The sequence below is a fragment of the Pinus tabuliformis genome, chromosome 9 (assembly GCF_031772625.1).
Source record: "Pinus tabuliformis cultivar Carrire ecotype Pingquan chromosome 9, CPIR1, whole genome shotgun sequence".
NCBI classification, from domain to species: domain Eukaryota; kingdom Viridiplantae; phylum Streptophyta; class Pinopsida; order Pinales; family Pinaceae; genus Pinus; species Pinus tabuliformis.
Genome location: NC_142307.1, coordinates 699,716,378 through 699,736,840, shown reverse-complemented (window position 1 = coordinate 699,736,840; position 20,463 = coordinate 699,716,378). Strand labels below are relative to the sequence as shown.

At 37.9% G+C, this 20,463-nt stretch overlaps 1 non-coding gene across 1 annotated transcript; it reads left to right on the top strand.

Annotated features, from left to right (window-relative positions):
• Nucleotides 1–14,839: 14,839 nt before the first annotated feature.
• TRNAK-CUU (transfer RNA lysine (anticodon CUU)) lies at nucleotides 14,840–14,911 on the top strand. Its single transcript has one exon. It is a non-coding gene; the product is annotated as a tRNA-Lys (tRNA).
• Nucleotides 14,912–20,463: the final 5,552 nt, after the last annotated feature.

Below are 20,463 nucleotides of genomic sequence, written 5' to 3'. Positions count from 1 at the left end.
GTTGATGGTGGACAACGATTAGACACCGGAAGGCTTAAATCATTCACCTAGCGACTCTAAATCAGTTTCGAGATCAGATCCAAGGACTCCACTGGAGGATGAACCTAACCAACAGAAACATGAAAGGACAATATGGAAAGATCAGGTATTCAAGTTGGAATTTCATCCTAGACATTATGTTCTTTGTTATAAATCATTTCTTCTCTTTTCCCGAGAATGTCAAGAAGGCTTTATAAAGTATACTGTATTCGAGAAAAGATCCTAGACCTACATTTGATTCTTTCCCTTTGAAGATTGTGAATACCTCTAATTTTACCTCCTATATCCCATGCTTTCCCTAAAAATCATTACCTATATCTACCAAGATTTGATGGTGAATATGACAACATCACTGCTGAGAGACATGTACTGAATTTTGAGTATTTTCTTGACCTTTTTGAAGTTGATGAAGAGGATGTCAATATTAGGCTTTTTGCTCTTTCTTTACAAGGAAAAGTCAAGAGTTGGTTCAAAACCCTACCTAATGCTAGCATCTCAGATTTCCAGCAGTTCGTCAAAGTTTTCCTCGAAAAGTGGGTGGTCAGACAAAACCATTTCTTGATTTTAGAAGAGTATAACCAGCTAAAAAGATAGCCAAGGGAGACAGTACAACAGTTTTCTGCCAAGTTTAACCAAGTCTATTTTTCGATGCCTGTTAATATAAGGCCTCCTCCTGGATCCGCTCTCTTACACTACCCAGAAGCCTTTGATCCGCAAATGGAGTTTCAGCTGATGGAAAGAAACCTTGCAACACTTGAAGAGATGCAAAATAGTGCAGTAGATGTAGAGGCTAATTTGTTGATTAGAAGAGCAAAGTTGAAGGAAGAAAAGATGAAGAACATAGATCCAGAGGAATCGATATCTTTAGAGGTAAAGCTCGATATTTTGGTAAGTGCAGTGGAAGAGATGATGCAAAAGATCACCACAAGGAATGAGTATGATGTTCAAGACCATGGCTCACTGATTAAAGAAAAACAAGTGGTTGATCCAAAACATTTTCTTCCTTATCCCAGTTGTCATAGATCTGATAGTGATTGTTTTATAGATCATCTTGGAGAAGAGAGATCTGTTGATATGACATGTATTCTTGATGATGTGTTTTATACTGATGATTTGCCTCAATTTGATCAGCATGATGATTTATGTTCTCCAAATAGAAGCTAGTCTTGCAGACAAATCAGGAGCTGGTTTGTGGAAGGAGGAAGTTCACTTTCAGCAGCTCGAATACAGTGATCAGCCATTGCATATCAGCTATGGAAGTGAGGAGGAAAGTGCAGCAAATGTTGAAGTAAGTGAAGGATCTTTGCCTTTTTGTTTTACTTCGTTTTAGTTCATCAGAGACAACTTTCGTGCAATCAAAAATCAACCGTCAATAAGTTTGGATCTGGACCATCTTGAGGGAAATGAAATCCTTGTTCAAGACTTCTCATATCCAGATTTGCAGCCTCTGAATGCCATTGAATGTCAGGTTGCAGATGAAGACTTGGAAGCTGGAACATATGATCAAATGATGCAAGATGATTCCGTACCATTCTGTTTTGAATCATTTCAATTTTTGAAGGGAATTTCGCATAGTATATCTTCAAATGAGAAGCCTGTAGAAAATCATGCAATCTCATTAGAACCAATGGACAATGGGTTGCAACAGTCTTTTCAAATTTTTCACGATCCAATAGCTGGTGTGTTGGATGATGTCTACAGTCAAAGTCCTTCTCCATTAGCTAACTTTGAGCTTGAAAAAAGTATTGATACAAACTTGATCTGGCAGTCGGTTTCTTTGTCATTATCAGCAGGAGTCTCGTCACAAAGCTCAGATGAAAGTTTGCATTCATGGTACGAGGAGAAGAAAAGTAATCCATTGGATGAGTTAAGCCCCAGTGCACATGAATTTCAAGATCCTTATGCAGTATTTTTGGAGTCGGATAGAGAATCCATATTATTCAACGGATCTATTTACAAGTTTTCATAAGAGTTGCATTTCAGTGGTTCTCTCTTCTTGCTCGTAAAAAAGAACTTAAGGAGAATTCAAACAACATCCAGAATGCTTACTTGGTTGCATTGTTTGTTTCATTTCACTTGATCAGGTGATGAATGAAACAGTTAGAGTAGGCTTTATTGAGTAAGCTCCATTTTGAGTATCTTTTCCAGTTTGTCAGTTTCATTTTAGTATCGAGTTAGTTTTTAGTTGAGTAAAAGTCAGTTTGTGTCGTCAAGTCGCCAATTTTCAGTCATGTAGTTCAAATTGAGTGTTTTGACCCCATTGCCCAATGGATAAGGCTACTGGGTCTACGGTGTTCTTGGCACCTCCAAGGAGCTATCATCCCCATTGGAGCCAATGTTAGTGTCAGTGTCTTCACACTGCCATCAGTGATCAAAATCTGCTATTTTGCATTTCATAGTAGGAGTCCCATTCTTAAGTGGTTGTATTCCTTTAGGTCATGGATCTACTAATGGTAGGGTTTATTTCAGTTTTTCCATCATGATATGTACTTTCTTACCTCCTTTCATACCTTTCAGTCATGATTCATGCTTATTTTCAGTTCATTTCATCAATTATATAGGGTTTCAGTCTCATTAGATCTTAGGGTTTCCACCATGGTCAAAATTCAGTGATTATTGCTAATAATGGTCAGCAAAGACATGAGGAGGTCAATAATGATCAGAAAGTCATAATTTGTTAATTTGTAAGCTTAATGAAGTTCTCAGAGCATTTGTATTTTATCTTTAAATTTGATGTAATTTTAATGTTATCATATGTAATAATGGTTCCATGCTACTCCTGGACATCTGGTGATGTTCCCAAAGTACTGCCACTATAAAAAAAGTCAAAATAATTTGAGCATTAGTCCACCTATCAAAGCAAAGAAACCAAGCATCAAAAAACAGAGTATTGGAAAAAACAGATAGACGTTATAAAAGTGGGTTTTCACCAACAAAAATTCAAAAAGTGAAAGCTATTTAAAGCCATCCTTCTATTTATCATTTCATTATGATAGTGTTGAAGTTGAAAGTCCCAAAAGGAGAGCTAAGGATCGATTTCAAGCATTATTGGGAAAATACAAGTGAGTCGTTGCGTTTTTTGGAAAAAATTGACCGGCACTGCGCTTTTGAGGAGGGCGCTGCGTTCTTGAGTTGGCGTTGCGCACTTGGCAACATTTCCCTGTGCAATTTTACACGGGCGCTGCACTTTCAAAGTGGCACTGCGCACCTGTGTGAGGCACTGCGTTTCTGCCCAGCCAAGCCCCAAATCGCCCAAATCATTTCAAAACTGCCAATTCACCTCAAAACCTTCAATTCTCTCTCTTACAAGTAAGTACATTTATCATATGTTATGTTTTATGGTTTTGTTTGCCAAGTTTGGTGTTTCACATTCTTAAATCTAAAACCATAGCTTCTAGGGTGAAACCCTAGTTTTCCTCATTTCACTAGTGTTTTATTTACCCTATCTACTTTCCATTATTCACTAAACCCCATTCCCACATACCATATTTCGTAAATCCCATTCCCCTCATACATTTTCCCTAAATTCCTAACCCTACAGACCCTACCCACTCTCCCTAAAACCCTACTCATCCCTAAACCTGTTCACACATCATACTCTCACATATTCCTTCATCTTCACTTTGTTCATTTCATTCCTCCACCCTATCCCATCATTGTCCATATAAAACCATAAGTGTTCACAGTCACATAAAAACAATGGAAAGAGATAGTGAATATGACTATGAGGAAGAGACACTCAGTGATAGTTCCATGGAGAGACATAAGCAGCAGAGGAAACCTCATAAAGGAGGAAGAATTACAAGATGAGAGCCTAATAGTTTGAGGGAGTTACAAGCCTGTCCACTTGTCATTTCTTGCTTTAAACACCAGGCATGCTTTGATTTTTGTGAAATGATAGAAAGACTTAGATTTCATCATGAGTTGGCTAGGCTATTTGTGACTCATTTGCACAATAATGAAGTAACCCTTGCTGAAATAACCTTCACCATATCACCAGCTGTCATCTCGGAGGCTACAGAAATTCTAGATGTGGGTGAAAATTGGTACAAAGGTCAGGATATTGATGAGGAGTACTATGAGCCTTACATCAAGGCTAGATACAAAGACAAAATGAAGAGAGTATTCCCCTTCAAGATTTTGGAAGACAGGTATGCCCCATTGATGAAAATCATTATCAAATACTTCACTTGTGAAGCTAGGTTCTCCCGATTGTATGCCTATCACATTAGACTTCTCATGCATTTCACTAAAGTAAAGATGATGAATCTCCCTTACTTCATGTTTAGAAACATTGAGAAGATGGCACATATTGTACAGAGAAATCCATACTCCGAGCAGTTGAATAGCATTTACCATTACTCTTTGATCAAAATCATTGTCCTTCACCACCTGAGCCTCCTTAACATGCCATGGGAGACTTTCATTTCTGATGAGATGTTCAAAGGCCCACAAATCTTTTCATCGGTACATCATGAAGAAGGTGGACATTCAAGCCATGAAAAAGTCAAAGGGACTGAAACTATTGGAGTGCCAGTGTTTGTGACATATAAGAGGGGTGCTAGAAAATCCATATATGATCCAGTCATCTTGACTGAGATTCACAAGGAGAGAGCCCTCTCCCGACCTGGTAGGGCTAGCTACCAGGTTAAGCTTGGTTTGTGGTTATCCTAGGATTGCCTTCCTTCAGCCTGAGGTCAATCTAGGCTCTAACACCTGGCATGCCTCCTGCCACAAGGAACCTTAAGCAAGAATGATGAAGAACCTACATGGAACCCAACCCGTAATCTAGAGTAAATCTACACCTATGTAAGAAAAAGGAGCGTTGCAACTAAAAGGAATCCTGAATATTGTATTGATGGTTGTTTTGGTTTCGACCCAACCGATTTTAAATAATTAATATAACCGTTTAAAAAAAAAATCATCCAGAATCTCAAATTCTAGGAGAAAAAGGGTCTGGAGTACAAACAAGGAGAACCTTACAAGAACTTCCAGTTATCTAGCATTACTATCCTCCATAGAACCACATAATGTTAATGAAGCTAGCGAAGATGAATGTTGGGTTAAGGCCATGTTTGAAGAACTTGACCAAATTGAAAAGAATGATACTTGGGAATTAGTTCCTAGACATCATGATAAAAATGTTATAGGAACAAAATGGATATTTAAGAATAAGTTGAATGAAAATGGAGAGGTTATTAGAAACAAAGCAAGACTTTTTTGTAAAGGATATTCTCAACAAGAAGGTATAGAATTTGAAGAAACCTTTGCACCTGTTGCCAGACTTGAAGCCATAAGAATGTTTCTTGCTCTTTCAAGTTTTCGAAAATTCAAAGTATATCAAATGGATGTAAAATCAACTTTTCTTAATGGAGATTTAGAAGAAGTTTATATTGAACAACCAGAAGGATTCATTCTAGGAAATGATGCAAAACTTGTATGCAAGCTCAAAAAGGCTCTATATGGTCTGAAACAAGCTCCAAGGGCCTGGTATTATCGTCTTGACAAATATCTACAACAACAAGGTTTCACAAAAGGATCTGCAGACAACAACTTATACACAAAGATTGAGAATGATAAACTGCTAATTATTGTTGTCTATGTTGATGATATCATCTTTGGTAGCAATGAAGAATCTATGAGTCAAAACTTTGCTTCGGTTATGCAGCAAGAATTTGAAATGTCCTTACTTGGTGAACTTACTTATTTTCTTAGTCTACAAGTACAGCAAACAAAAGATGGTATTTTTCTTTCACAAACTAAATATCTCAAGCAGATTCTGAAGAAGTACAGAATGGAAGATTCTAAACCAGTATGTACTCCAATGGTAATAGGATGCAATCTCAGTTCTAACGATGAATCACCTACAGTGAATCAACCAGCATACATATCTATGATTGGAAGTCTGCTTTATCTAATAGGTACCATACCTAATACCATGCATGTAGTAGGAATTGTTGGAAGATTCCAAGCAAATCAAAAGGAATCACATCTTCAAGCTGTAAAAAGAATATTCAAATATCTTCGAAGAACTCAAGGCTTTGGTCTATGGTATCCTAAATATATAGATCTTACTCTTACTGCATATACATATGCATATTGGGTAGGAAATGTTGATGGTCAAAAAAGCACTAGTGGAGGTGCATTCTATATGGGATCACGGTTAGTATCTTGGTTCAGCAAGAAACAAAGTTCAATTGCCTTATCTACACCTAAAGCAGAATATGTGGTTGTTGCATCTTACCGCACATAACTACTCTGGATGATGCAAACATTGCAATACATTCAAATCACATGTTCTCCACCCATCTCCATTCTATGTGATAATACAGGTGCCATCAGTGTTTTGAAAAAGCCATTCATGCACTACAAGACCAATCACATACCCACTAAGTACCATTTTCTACGAGAACAAGTGCTTGTACAAAAGAACAGGAAGTTGGAACAAAAGTCTACTGATCAGAATCAAGAAGTTGAGGGAAAAGGATGTTGTCAGGTAGTTTAAGCTATATACGCAGGTTCACCTTGTCAAAGCAGCATATACATGCAGGTTAACAAAACAAAAAGAGTGTATACGTATGCACACACTTTCACAAGAGGAAAAGCGTGTATGGGTTAGAAAATCAAATAATACCAAGGGTCAATACCATGGTATTATCCCACAATATTGAGCAGAGTAACAACTATTTGATCCTGTCCAAGAATACCACAGGTTCTAAGTGTTGTTTTGGTCTGAGGTATTGAGAAAGGCCAAAAAATATATAAGAGGGAGAAGATCAAAGGGCCAAGTGTGCAAGTGAAAGGGTTTCTCTATAATACTTCTATCTGAAGTATATTTTATGTTGCAGGGGCTATGATTATGATATAATCTGAAATATTTTGTGCACCTTGAATTCAATGTTGGATCAAAATCATGAGACCTGAAATGACTTATCATTGAATAATCTGATATTGGTTGGGCTAGATCTCACTGCTTACACATGTTTTATTCTTTAAATGTCATGATTTGGGTATGTTTGAAGTCTGTAATAACAATGAAGTTGTAAGTTTGTATTTACAGATCTATACGACGGTTCGCCTTAGTAAAGGCGCATATACACGCTGGTTCGAAGAATCCAAGTAGCATATGCAAAAGAAAACCCCGTTATTCATAAATGACTGATATATCTTATCAGTCTTGCTGGTTTACTGTTCTCTGTCAATGATGTCTTCTTAGATCTGAAAGTAGAATTGAATGCATAAGGAGATTAAGTCTGATTGATTGATTGATTAAGTGAGAAGGGTGATCTTTGCTGCTGACTGTCTAGATCTCTGTAATTTGATAGTAGATGTTCAGAATATTACTAGTTGGTACATATTTGATTTAGAAGTTTTTATGATTCAGTAGTTTTGGAGGTATACACAGGTTTGGTTAAAGGAAGTAGTGTATACACGCAATTTGGGTTCATTAAAGTAGCGTATGCATTCTGATGTATGATTGTTAAGGTTGCAGCTGGTTCTGAATGATGATGCAATTTTTCTGGGTTCAGCACAGTGTTCTGGTGACAGTGATCTGACTGTTCAGATTGACTGATTATTGGTTGATGTAGTTATTATTATAGAGTTTGAGCTTCAAAGTTTCTGATGGGTCCAATATGAAAATTTGATGAAACGAGGCCTTCATATTGTGTTGTTGTGTATCAGGAGCATCTAGTCTGAAAATTTATGAAATGTGGTCCTTGGAGGAAGAGAGAAGGTCGTAGCTTTCTGTAGGTCGGTGCCTATGTACTAGTAAGCATATCGACTAGTACAAGAGCCAAGGGGTTGTGGCTTCCTTCCAGTAGAAGCTGGAGAACGAGAGAAGGTTGTAGCCTTCTGCAGGTGGGTTCCCTGTGTATTGGTATGAGTCTGCACCAGTGAAAGATTGTAAACAAATTTTATTTATATTAAAAAGAAGACAGTGACGACAGCAGCAGGTGGTTTTTCTTCCACATTGGGTTTCCACATTAAATCTTGGTGTTCATGTGTGTTGCTTATGTGTGATGGTTTATTATGTTATTACTGCATATAGTTATTGTATAATAAAGTACTGATGCACTAATTAAATATCAACACATGATGAGTTAACTAAATCATAAGTTCTCTGGGTATACGATGGTTTCTTTAATCTCAGTTGCGTGCACACGCAAGTTCACTTCACTGAAGTAGCGTATATAAATCTGATTGTGAAATGAAAATTTATTGAATTGTAAATATTGATTCACCCCCCCCTATTAGTTTATTTCCAACAAAAAGTAATAAGATAATCAAAACATCACATCACCACATAATAACAACACATATTGACACCAGATATATGTGGAAACCCATAAAGGGAGAAAACCATGATTTTATTATTGTTGTGATGAAAAGGCAAGCTCCTACTCCTTATTACATCTAATTTTCCATAGACTCCAAACTACAAGAAGTTGCTGCCTCAATTTTTTACAAGTTGCAACTGCAAGGAAGCTCTAACTCCCATATGTTTTCAAAGGCTCTTACCTCAATAGGCCCCAACCTGATGTTTATCAAGCCACTACTTGAAAGGAGACTACCATCTCCTGATGTAAACAAGAAATATCAATGTGTTGGATTACCTGGTCATAAATTCTGCATATCTCCATCTTCATTTTTGCATCTTCTTTCCTTAAAATCTGCTTCACATAAGCTTCATATGTGTCGGATAACTAATGCATAACAGCTCAATCAGCTCTCACACATTCTCCCACTCTCTAACTCTTCAATGCCTTCTGAAATCACATATTTTATAAAGATAGTTTGATGGTTGTTTGTATCCCACATAGGAATATGAAGTGAATAAGCTTGACCCTTTTCCTTCCACTCATTCGTTTCCAAACTCTTCACAAAAATAAATAATCCATCCAATAATAATTTCAGCGACATGTAATGATTAAATGCATCAACCTAATGCCAACATAAAATAACAATATTTATCATTAATGTATCACAACAATATTTACAACATCTTTGTCTTTACCTTGGAGTCTTTCCTTTGCATCACAACAATTCAGCTCAATCAACAATTTCACATCACATCAAACTCTTCAATATAGAAATCTCTGCAACATTATCAAAACATTTCAATTTATCACAACTTCCCCTCCTTCTTCTGCTCCGTTGCGTTGCTGATCTTGTACATTAGTGTATACATTTCCTTGTTGTTTCTCCTTCATTGTTCCTTGTTGTTGCTCCTTTGCATCTCATTTTTTGTTGCTTCCTTCTCCTTTGTCTTCTATTGTTGTTTTTTACTCCTTTCCTTTCTACCTCTTCGTTGCTCCTTTTCCATCATATCTTTGCTTATTTGTTGCCTCTTCACTGTACTTTTTCCTTCTTTGCTTTGTTTTTGCTCTTACATACCTTGTTGTTCTTATTGCTCCTTTGCCATTAATGACAATAATTCCAGCAATCTCCCCCTTTGGCATTGATGGAAACACATTTATCCTCCCCCTTTCATTCTGAGAAGTGTCTTCCTTCCTTTGATTACCTCCCCCTTTGACATCGATGTCAAGGGGTTATGATAAAAGAATATACAGATATCCAATAATTGAATTCAATATTTTGTTCTGAAAAAAATCTTTCAAGTGTTTTTCACAATCCTCTAAAACTCTAATTTCAACATTATTTTTTACCAAAACATTACTTGATATGAATGTTAGAATCATTCAATATCTTGATCATACATCCAATGTGAAAGAAGTAGTAGTTGTTGTGATATTACTTATGCAACAACTAATGCATCAACTATGAAACATGAGGCCAAAATGTTGCTACACCCTCACACTCCTGATAAAAAAATATGACTATGAAAGGCATAAGTATTGGTGTGACCACTTCATACACAAGTCCAAGTAGAAATTATAGTTGCAGTTGAGGAAGTGCTTCTGGAAACCGACACTGCTAGGATCCATGGCATCCTCCATATTCTTCTCAATCTTCACCAAAATGATTAATGGCTTCAATAAGATAATTTCACTAGCAATGCCAACCCATTCATCAACCAAAAAAATAAAGGTCGCTTTCATTGGAATTGGAGCTCCAATAGTCTTTGGTATCCTTCTCAATTTCATCAAAATTGTCTAATGACTGCACTGCTACGATTGGGATCTTGGAGAAAAATACAAGGAAAAAGAGTGAAACACCCATGACTAGTTTCTGAAATGCGATTGCAACAAATGGAATGGGTAACCCATGATTTCACAATGAGTTTTGAAGTCCATGACTCTGATAAATAAATAAATAAATATAGACCTTTAATAATCTTTTCCAAATATATATATATATATAGACCTTTAATTAATCTTTTCCAAATATATATATATATATAGACCTTTAATTAATCTTTTTCACCATCGTTGGGTAAAAAAACCCTAAAAGCATATCTGCAAAATTTATTTGGGATTCCAATGCAACTACATCATTGACTTTCTCATTAAATGAATCCCTCATAATTTAACTGAATGTGTAAAGGTTGCTTTACATTCAAACTTTTGTTGCAAAAACAACAAGGAATAAATCAACCCTTTTGCCTCGGATTCCCTTGAGTTGAGCAATGATAACATTAGTTGTTGTTTGATGGTCATGACCCGCTTAAGACACTACAACAAATAATTCATCATGCACTTTATACATATATGTAAACATATAACAATAGTCTAGTACAGGACCAAAACTAGAACACCCCAATGCTTGTTGAAAGGCGTGAGTGAAATGGATCCTTTGTACTGCACCTCCGTCCACTAGTGATACATATATTATGAGCTACTGTAATTCTAGCAACATGTTCTTTTCTTTTATTTATCTCATTGATCTTCATAGGACCTTGAGACACTACAAAATGTTGATAAACTAGCCTATGTAAAGGCGACAAAATTTCTGATAAATGATCTTTCAGTCCATGAAATAACAACATTGATATCCTTCTAAATATTCATTATGCGCAGTGATGTCTTTTGGAATCCACCTCAACACAATAACAACAAATTCTACATGTATAGAGCCAAGAGTTGGGGCCAAGAGTTTACCGTTCCTCCCTTCATTTCATCGAGCACCCGTCCATCCTACCTATCACTAACGTCTGTCGAACCCTCAACAAGTGTTTCTCATAAGTCTCAAATTCTGATGTAAGTAGTTTAGGCTCTGGAAGGCATCATAGAAAATCAGGTTGTCATTGATATTGTTGTAACATGCTCCACATAATCAAAGATTCTACTTGCCAACTCACATTGAACGCAATATAATACCTGAATACGATATAGAACTTGGAACAATGAATATATAACTTGGGACATAACACCATATAATGCCATGTGATGCCATGATGGAAACGTCCTCAATGCATTGCATGTCAATAATACCAACGACATATACACCATTGTAATATAACATTTTCACTGGCACCATGAGATCCTCTGAAATAATAATGCTGCTCCAGAAACACGAGAATAACCCTGCTCCAAGGATGCATGCTTCAAAAGGACTATACGATAGGTGCCAATGTATTGCCACTGTTGTTTAGTCAAGGCTGTAGTGTCTTCCTCTCTCTCTATATCCTTTAGTTCTAATCGTGTTCATATTAATAATACCCATGCGACTAAGTGTTTTTCATTATCAGGTAAGAACCCGAGGCAAGTATTCTTTCAATAGTGGTTGTTTCAATAAGAAATCCAACCAATCAATTTATTCATAAGGTAAGCTCATTCAATGTTGGATACCGAATCAATTTAGTCATAAGGTATGCTCATTCAATGTTGGATACCTTCCCTAGGAAATTCTTATTTCTTACCCTATAGGAATTTTAATGCGGCCTGACATGGGGCCGCATTAAGGCGATACAACACGTCGCTAAGTGATGAGAGAGAAAAATCACTTAACGGCGTGTTGTATCGCCTTAATGGGGCCATGTCAGACCGCATTAAAATTCCTATAGGGTAACAAATAGGAATCGCCCCTTCCCTACCCCACCATCTGCTCATAGTAAGGGGTAAGCACACGTATTTGTTCCTTCTCTGCCAATAATCAATCTTGGCCTCGCCGCACAATAAATTCTCTCTACTTCGAAAGGGCAGTAAGCATACCATCAAGGTCTTAGGTGCATGCATGCCTAACAGAACAACTCTATAATATTTTTCCTTTGCTGGTCTCGTGGGGTTAGGATTTGTAGCAATATTGGGGCATATTCCTAATATATTCCATTCTAATGGCATTAAACTGTAGCATTACACATATTTTTTTTCCATTCGCCCTATGTCATTCTCTGCCTTGATTTTCTCCTTCCATTTCTTTTCTTTCTAAATCGCTGCAAATATAACGTCTCACCTGCACTGATCTTGTTTCTTTATTTCTTTTGAAATGGAACAGACCCAATGTAAGGAAGAGGTCAGACTAGGCAGATTAGTGATTTTTTCCACCACATATTTCCAAGAAATGATCCAATACCTCTATGTGGGAGAGGTCGCTTACAATATCAAATTTCACAAGCACATAGGATCCCATATCACGGGTAGTGGATTTCCGCTCTTCTATAGGTTTCGTACCCACCGAGGAGGGGCTCATAGTCGCTATGATAGAAATTACCAGCTGATAGTAGACCAGAAATAGACGTGGTCGGAGAATAGAATTTTGTTGATACGAAAAACATGAATAAATGGAGACGAGGGAAGAAGGGTTATTTCTAATACCATAACAACTCTCCATGATGTATGATATAATATTGAATGCCAAATAATAAATTTATGGTCCATTGTAAAATCAACGCCCAATATATAACGCTGCCACCACTGTGATACCAATGCCACATAAAAAAAATTGTCACCATTATAATATCATTGTTTTGTTGTTATATAGGCATGTGTTTCTTATTCCAATCTAGGTAATGGCTCCACTCTTATGTCCTCAAATTTATGAAAGTCGCATTAAAATTGTAAGATCTGTAGTTTTCAACTGACTGCAAATATCAGCCTGCAAATATGAATCACTCTATTGATGTCAAAGCGCGATAAAATAAACTGTATGGACTGTCATAAACTTTGACATGGGCTAAATTAGGGCATAACACCCTAAAATCCGTAACACATGCTGCAATGTAATAAATATTGTCTTGAATCAATACTTCCACCACTGCATTATTCATCTATCTGTTTCATTTATCATTACCTATGCAGACAAATACAACGTTTGTAACGCAACTCTTTCATCTGAATCTGTTTTACCTGCAAATGTCTGAAATATCATTGTAACGCATCCCAATCCAACGCACCTCTTTCATCTGAATTTGCTTCACCTGCAAACGTCTGAAATATCATTGTAACGCATCTCAATCCAACACATAATGTGAAATATTATCAAGGAATTCAATGTAATATCTTGTCGTACACGCCACAACATTTGTTTATTCAGGTCCATTGGTCGCTTCCCCTTGGCATTGTTTTGATGTCTATCTATCCAAAATCATAGTTGAGGTTTCTACGTTGGGATTACAGTCTATGTGTATGAACACCATTTTCCTCATTGACATTTACATAAAATAGCCCGTGTTGCTTTATTCAGCTCGTTGTCATGATTTTGCGGCATCTATCTCCTCATAGTTAACAATTCCAACTAGGATAGCCATTTCAACGATAATCCTTGGAATTCTAGCGTTTTAATTTCATTGTTTTATGAGATTTTTTTTCAAGTAATCCCAACTAGCATGCCTTGTGACGAGATGATCCAACCTACCTATAAATGTTGTTTTTATCTTGTTGACACCTAATCCTCAGCGGTTGGGTGAACCCGGAATGTGAACAGTCATCAAGAAGATGAACTGATCAGTCACATTCATGTATATAAATAATAGCTACCTAATGAAATGTATGAATCAGTTTTTCTGTCAAGTCTGGAGTTACTCCTGGCCTGACATGGTATCAGAGCCAAATTCTAAAATAGTCGTAACTCCCTGCCACTGCCTCTGTCCTTAAATATCATTACTCTGTCCTGAGCACCACTCCTGAGCGCTGCCTCTGTCCTGCGTCTCTGCCATGCCTGTGTTGCCCTAACGCTCTCTCACCTAACATTCTCTCACCTAACGCTCTCACCGTTCTGAGAGACTCCATGCGCAGCGAAAACACCATCGACAAGATTGTTGAACGCTGCCTGATCCAGGGTTTTCATCCTTTTACCAGTTGGGAAGGTTTTTGAGACGTGAATCCAGATTTTGGTGCCATTCCGGTGATGCAAATCTCCATTGTGGAGGACGCAGCTGGACTGTTGAACGCTGCCTGACAAAGAATGTGGTATCATCGTTCTGAATGCGCAGTGCATTAAAACTGGTAACGGGTTTGTATATGCATTGTTTACACGCTGTTTGTATATGCCTTGGACGTTGTCGGTTCAGTTATTGGATATACAATGTATACAACGCTGCTTATATTGAATTCATAATGTATACAATGCTGAGAATTGTTGCGGTGTTTTATGTCTGCCACCCGTTGCCATGAAAACAAAAATTTAATCCATTCTGCTGAGAATTGTTGCGGTGTTTTATGTCTGCCACCCGTTGCCATGAAAACAAAAATTTAATCCATTCTGCTGAGAATTGTTGCGCCACCCGTTGCCATGAAAACAAAAATTTTCTGCTGAGTATTGTTGCGGATTTCTAGTCTCCGGTTGGAACCGTCCGTGGCAAGAAGATCTCTCACTTATATCATTTGAACTCCAACGTGATACGTGAATACATCCGTCCTCTTTTTAGAGATTTCAAATAAGTCGTTCAATGCTCTGTAGTGCTCTCTAGCTCAGTTGGTAGAGCGCAAGGCTCTTAACCTTTTGGTCGTGGGTTCGTGCCCCACGGTGGGCGTTTAAGTTGATTTTGATATTTTCGTAAAAACATATTCAGCTATCGCATGAATTTCGGTGTTTTGAGTAAAACTGGTAGCGAACTCCCCAAGTCTCTTCAGTAATTACATGTGGACCAGTCATGTGGCTTCTTGTGTTGGCAATCTGAGTTTAATCAACCAGAGCGACGGTAATAGCACAGCATATTGTTTGCGATCTAATTGTTCCATTACCATGTCCCGCGGACGTTTGGGCAGCGTTTAACACAAGCACTTAAATTGTTTATGCAGTGATATATATGTGGTGATATATGTTACAGTGGTAGTATGTTATCAGCATTCGTTTCAATGGTCAATAACATATAAATGGCATAGCAGAATCAGAATCATTCTTTTAGCAGCAAAAGTTTTTTTTCCTCAAAAGCACATTTTTTTTGTCAGCAGAAGTAATTTTCTACAGAATGCATTCAATCATCTCTATGGTAGGAATAGTTCTCACTGGCAAGGAGAACTATCCTGAATGGTCCCGGATGGTAAAACACACCCTCATCTACAATGAGTTGTGGAAAGGAGTGTGTGTCGGAGAAGAAGACAAAGACCCAGTGCAGCCTACATCAGATAAAGAGCTTGTCATTTGGGAAAACAAGAACAGCAAAGCCTATGCATTGATCGCAGCATCTGTAAATGAAGAAGTAAGTCGTCATATTTCATCTTATTCAACTACCTTTGAAGCTTTACAAAAGCTGAAAGAACTCTATGACTCACATTCTGCACTTGAAGTTGTTCAGCTCATGATTAAACTCTTCACTCTTGAACTGAAAAATAATGATCCTCTTGCTCTTGCATCTGAAGTAAAGTCTATAATGCATGATATTAAATCCACTAAGGTTGAGCTGGATATCCTTCTTATTGCTTTTCTCAAGGCACTCTATCCTACCTACTCCAATTATCTTGAGTCTTTACAAGCAAATGAAAATCTTAAAAATATAACCTTTGACTCTCTTGTGAAAAAGTTTGTTGAAAGAGAGAAAGCCTTTGGAAAGAAGGCAGTGCCTGAATCTTCTGAAGAGACTGTGTGTCTTGCTCATAAAGAAAAGCATCATGCTCAAGACTCTACAAGAGGAAGAGGTGGACGAAGAGGAAGAGGAAGATATTTCAGAGGCAGGGGGGCAGACATTCTCAAGGAGAAAAGGCAGATCTGCATTGCATTCGCTGCAAACGAAATGGATCACATGATGCTTCTACATGCAAGCTACCATGGGATAAAATTGAGCAGAAAAGAAACCAGCAAAAAAGTAAAACTGATGATACAGACAAAGGTAAAGCACCTGAATCCGCTCACTATATTGAGGCACAATGTAACATTGGAGTAAATGAAGATTTGTTTAATGCTTCACTTGCTTCTTCGAAAAATGATTGGTTGCTTGATTTAGGAGCAACTTGTCATATGACTCATAGGAAAGATTTTTTTGAAGATTTCACTGACAATGTTGATGGAGCAGTATACTTTGCAGATCAGTCAAAAATCAAGCCATCAGGGCTTGGCACAATCAGGCTTAAACTGCCTGGTCTTCCAGACTTTCTTCTGGATCATGTTCTATATCTCCCACAGCTCAAGAGAAACTTGTTGTCCTTGGTCCACATCCGCCAGCAAGATCATTCCATTCATATGTTTGATGGCAAGCTTGAGATAAGAAAAGCTTCTGACCACTCACTTGTCATGAGGGGAATAGAAGAAGAAAGGCTTCTCAAAGTGCAAGGAACCTCTGCTCATGCACAACATTTCTCATATATTTCTCATCATGAAGAAGGTACACTTCCATCAAGTTTATTATGGCATGCTAGGTTTGGACATTTAAACTATAACAGTCTCCGCTTATTGAAAAAAAATGGTGTTGTTGGTTTGCCTACAATTCCTAGAAAACATAAGCAATGTGATGCTTGCATTCTAGGAAAGCATAGCAAACAGTCTTTTCATGATTCACATTCAAGAGCACATAGGAAGCTTGAACTCATTCATTCAGATTTATGTGGTCCAATTCCTGTTCCTTTTGCAAATGGAAATAAATATATCATGACATTTATTGATGATTACACCAGAATGTGTTGGGTTTATTTATTGAAGAACAAATCTGATGCTTTTCAAACATTCAAGAATTTTCATAAATGGATTGAAAATGATGCACAATCTCATATTGGGTCTATTCGCACTGATAATGGAAAAGAATATACATCAAATGAATTTGACAACTATCTTCGCCAACATGGCATCAAACATCAAACAATTGTACCTTATAATCCCCAACAGAATGGTGTAGCAGAAAGAATGAATAGAACAATCTTGAATATCGTACGATCCATGCTTTTCTTCAAAAATGTAAAGATAATGTTTTGGGCTGACGCTGTTCTATGTGCTGCATATATAAAGAATAGATGTCCATCAAATGCTATAAGAAACAAGACTCCTTATGAATTGTGGTATGGACATGTTCCTTCGGTAAAACATCTCAGGATCTTTGGTTCCACCTGTTATGCTTTGATACCAAAGGTGTTGGAAATAATACTGAGAGGGGGGGTGAATCAGTATTATCAGATTAATCAAACTTTTAAATGCCCAAAAACATATACGCTACTTCAGTTAAGTGAACCAGCGTGTACACGCTACTGTGACGAAGTAAAACAGCGTATAAGCAGAAAACTCACAATTTAGATGGCTTATTCTTCAATTAAGTGCATCAGGACATTATTCATCATATTAACAGTAAACATGTGCAGTATAACAGAACAGATAAAAAGCCACACACATGAACACCAAGATATAAGGTGGAAACCCAATGTGGGTGAAAACCACCTGCTGCAAGTTGTCTCTATCTTTCTTAATATGAAACTTCAGTTTACAATCTTTTGTACTGGTGCAGCCTTATACCAGTACGCAGGCTACAACCTGCAGAAGGCTTCAACCTTCTCTCGTTCTCCAAACTTCATTGGAAGGGAGCTCCAACCCCCTTTGCTTTTGTACTAGCCAAGATACTAGTACGTAGGTGCTGACCTACAATCTTCCTTCTTCCAGGTATCACTTTTCATACATTTTCAGACTTGGATATTCCTGAAGCACAACATTACAATCTGAAGACCACAATTCATTCAATTTTCACAACAGATCATTGAAGCATAAAACAACCCAACTTTGAATCACTGAACCACTGAACCCTGTCAATCACCAGTTACCAGAACACAGAGCAGACTACAGAACTCTGTAATAACAGTCAGACCCCACTGTAAACCAAAATCAAGCTTCAAAAGATATACGCTACTTTAATGAGCAGAAACCGCGTATACACGCCCTTTTACCGAAGCCAACCTACGTACAGATCTAAAAATAAACTTTCTCAACTTGCAGCTGTACCAGATATTAGTTAGACTCAGAACGTAACATTGCGACAATATGCAGATCTAGAAATACGCATAATCAACCATATCATGATAGTGCATTTCAAACCATTAGATCCCGATCTATCCTTAGATCTAGTCTTCCATTAACCGATGTGATCTCTCCTTGGCTTAGATCAACCAACTCAGAACCTGCATATCAGATCTCTTTCTCTCTTAGATATTCATGCCTTGTCGAAAGATGATCTTTGCCTAATGATCTTCTTCTCCTTATATAGCCTTAGGCCTTTCTCAATACCAAGAGCCAAAACCATAGTAACACAATACCATCAACTTTAAAACTAGGGATCGACACGCCCGTCGAGACATAATGGTCCGAAATCATAGGCACAACTTCCAAGGTCTAACCACCATGAACCAAAGGAACCTTTCCACATACACGCGCTTTTTCTGAATCGAACTTGCGTGTACACGCGACTTGGGCTTAACGAAACAGCGTGTATGAGTTTCCTTGGCATGCTGTACTGAGATCTGTCTTCTGATTAAGTTGCCATCACCTGTACCAACTTCTGAGCACCTGTACCATCCACTGAGTGAGTTGCCATCAAGGACAACACTTGAACCATAATGCCAACAATCTCCCCCTTTGGACTTGATGGCAACCACCACACCAAGTCACTCTCCCCCTTTGACATCAAGGGCAAAGGGTGGACCAAAATATTCACTTCCTTGGTATTCCTTCTGCTGTCCATACTGCTGTCCATACTCCCCCTGAGTACATGCTGAAATCTCCAAGTGTGCTCCCCCTTTGTGTATGCCAAAGTGTACCAATCTATCCGTCCTGCTTACCAAGTGCTGTTCATGCTCCCCTTGACTGTAGGCAAGATCTGCAAAAGATGTTCTTCAAGAAGAACAAAGACTTATACATTAAAGAAGACCTTCCTATCATCAAAAGACTCAACATACATTCATCACCCAATCTAGTGGGGATATACCAATATTGACTCATCCACCTAACCATGTGAAGACACATGATAATACATGAACATTTCATCATTCATCCCAGGCATAGTGGGGAAACCAACAAAGGCCGTTACATGACCTTGACACCATAAAAGAGACAAGAAAGACATAGAGACAACAGATCTAGACCAAGATTTAGAAAAGACACCAGCAGCATCGATAAACATCTTGTTAGATCAGCAACTAGAATTGCTTTCTGAGCTCCTTCTTCTTAAACCAACAACCAAAACATCTGAATGCCAACAATGCTTTATGAGACTTTTGAGCTGCTCCCCCTGAACCTGTGCCTGTTGCACTCCCTGAAACTGTGCCTGAATACTTCTGACATTCCTATTGCTGTTCAGAACTTCAGAGTTTTCCTTTGCTGTTCAGAACTTCATATACGCGTTTTATCCTGTATAAAACAGCGTATGTACGCGGATATTCTTTCTGCAACAAGCGTCCAGCATACACGCGACTTACTCACCATAAATCCGCGTGTATACGCTCATATCCCTTCCGTAACCTGCGTATACCAACTTTTCTGTAGAACAAAACAAATTTCAACAACAGGATGAAGCATCAACTACTCCCAGCTTTTGTCTGAGATATTCAAAAGTTTCCCTGGGCAGTGGTTTTGTGAGAATATCAGCAACTTGCTCCTTAGAAGGAACATACTCCAATTTGACCTTCTGCTCAAGCACTTGTTCCCGAAGAAAATGGTACTTGATTGGTATGTGCTTGGTCTTTGAGTGCATGACTGGATTCTTTGAAATGCTGATTGCACTTGTATTATCACATAAGATAGAGACAGGTGGAGTGCAAGTGATTTGAAAGTCCTGCAAGGTCTGCATCATCCAAAGAAGTTGTGTGCAACAAGATGCTGCAGCCACATATTCTGCTTCAGCTGTAGATAAGGCAATCGAACTTTGCTTCTTGCTGAACCAAGACACTAATCTGGAACCCATGAAGAAAGCACCTCCACTTGTGCTTTTCCTATCATCCACACTTCCAGCCCAATCTGCATCTGTGTAAGCATGAAGAGTGAGATCTGTATTTCTAGGATACCATAAGCCATAGTTTTGGGTCCCTTGAAGATATTTGAAGATTCTTTTGACTGCCTGAAGATGGGTTTCCTTTGGGTTGGCTTGAAATCTTCCAACCATCCCTACTGCATGAGTAA